Source organism: Pan troglodytes, chromosome 1, assembly GCF_028858775.2.
Source record: "Pan troglodytes isolate AG18354 chromosome 1, NHGRI_mPanTro3-v2.0_pri, whole genome shotgun sequence".
NCBI classification, from domain to species: Eukaryota; Metazoa; Chordata; class Mammalia; order Primates; family Hominidae; genus Pan; species Pan troglodytes.
In genome coordinates this window covers 112,849,172-112,851,359 of record NC_072398.2, presented here as the reverse complement: position 1 = coordinate 112,851,359, position 2,188 = coordinate 112,849,172, and the positions used below count along the sequence as shown (strand labels likewise).

The following is a 2,188-nucleotide window of genomic DNA, read 5'->3' as shown; positions in this document are numbered from 1 at the left end:
GCATGGTAATGGGTTCATTGGGGGCCCTTCTCTGTGGGCCTCATAGCGTACCCATGCCAGTGTAAACTTCAGCCTTGAACCATTGCCCAGCCTCCTTCCCATGGGCTGTGTGTAGCGAAGGGGGTTGCACAGTGTCAAACAAGCAAAAAAATCCAAGTTGAGCTTCTAGAGATGAAAATTATAATTTCTGAAATAAAAATTACACTAGATAGGATTAACAAAAGTTAAGACATTGCAGAAAAAAAATTAATAAACTTGAGGACATAGCAATAGATACTATCCAAAATGAAACACAGAGAAGGCCAGGCACGGTGGTTCACACCTGTAATCCTGCACTTTGGGAGGTTGAGGTGGGCAGATCATGAGGTCAGGAGTTCGACACCAGCCTGGCCAACATGGTTAAACCCCATTAAAAAACACAAAAATTAGCTGGCTGTGGTGCCTGTAGTCCCAGCTCCTCAGGAGGCTGAGGCAGGAGAATTGCTTGAACATGGGAGGCAGAGGTTGCAGTGAGCCGAGATTGCGCCACTGCCCTCCAGCCTGGGCAACAGAGTGAGACTGTGTCTCAAAAAAAAAAAAAAAAAAGAGACATAGAAAAAAATTGAAAAGTGAACAGGGCATCAGTAAGTCATGGGTATAATATACATGTACTAGGGGTTTCCCAGGAGGGGGATAGAAAAAATACATGAAGAAATAATGGCTCCCAACTTTCCAAATATCATGAAAATGATAAACTCTCAGATTCAAGAAACTCAATGAAACTTGAAGAAAATTGCTCAACAACATCACATTGCTCAAAGCCAGTAACAAAGGGAAAAACATTTGGGGGGATGAGGGGCACAGGGAATGGAGACATTACATACAGAAGAACTAAGAGAAGAATAACAGCAAATTCATCATCAGAAACAATGCCAGCATGAAGACAATGGAGTAACATCTTTAAAGTACTGAAAGAAAAAATGTCAGTTTAGCATTCTACACAATATACTTTTATCTCCATTGAAAATATCTTTCAAAAATGAAGGCAAAGTAGATAAATTTTTAGACTTAAAAAATCTGAATGTATTAATCACCAGCAAGTTTATGCATCTTCTGCAATGTCTAATCAGTTGTTAATCCCATTCAATGTTTTTTTTTTTAATTTCAGACATTGTAATTTTTAATCCTTAAAGTAAGTTTTATTTTGGTCTCTTTTATATCATCCATGTTTTTACTTAATTTTTTGGAATAACTATTTTAATGCCTTTGACTGCCAAATTTAACATCACTATTAATTCTGTGTCATTTTCAGATTATTTATTTACCCCCTTATTTTAGTTAATATTTTCCTGCTTTTCATGTTTTGTAATTTTTTACTGGATGCTAGACATTGTTAATTTTACCTTGTGTGCTGGATATTTTTGTATTTCTATAAATGTTCTTGAGCTTTGTTCAGGGATGCAATTAAGTTACTTGGAAACAGTTAGATCCTTTCAGGTATTGCTTTTAATATATGTTAGGTGGGACCTGAGTCATATTTAGACTATGGCTCATTATTTCTAAACACTGAGGAAGATCTTTTGGAGTACTCTACCCAATGCCCCCTGAATTGTGAGGTTTTCCAGCCTGGCTGGTATGATTAGGTACTATTCCTAGTCACTGTGAATGCCATGTACTGTTTCCTCTAATCCTTTTGGGTAGTTCTTTCCTCAGTCTCAGATTGTTTCCCCTCACCCATGCACTGATCAGTATCCTGTAGAATACTTGAGAGAGACCCTCTGCAGATCACAGTTTTCTCCCTCTGCAGTTGTTGACTTTCTGGTACTCTCTACCAAAAACTCTAGCTACCTTAGTTTCCCTGGACTCTCAGCTCTGTCTCCTCATCAGATAGTATTCTAGGCTTTTCCTGGGTTTGCTTTCCCTGAACCAGAGCCAGGAACTCTCCCAAAGGAGTATACCTGGGCAATCATAGGTCTCACTTTGTTTGTTCTCTATCTCTCAGGAATCACTGTCTTTTGTTGACTAATGTTCAGGGTCCTGAAAATAATCATTTTGCATATTTTGTCCAGTTTCTTGGTTTCTGGCAGGAGTGTAAATGTGGTCACTATTATTCTGTCTTGGTTAAAAACAGATGTCCTAGATCATTTAACATTAATTATAGATGTGGTTGGCTTTACATTACCACATTGCTATTATTTTCCTTTGTTTG

At 38.1% G+C, this 2,188-nt stretch overlaps 1 non-coding gene across 1 annotated transcript; it reads left to right on the top strand.

Moving 5' to 3' along the window:
• On the top strand, positions 1-134 carry LOC112207340 (small nucleolar RNA SNORA42/SNORA80 family). The gene has a single exon (XR_002941773.1). It is a non-coding gene; the product is annotated as a small nucleolar RNA SNORA42/SNORA80 family (small nucleolar RNA).
• Positions 135-2,188: the final 2,054 nt, after the last annotated feature.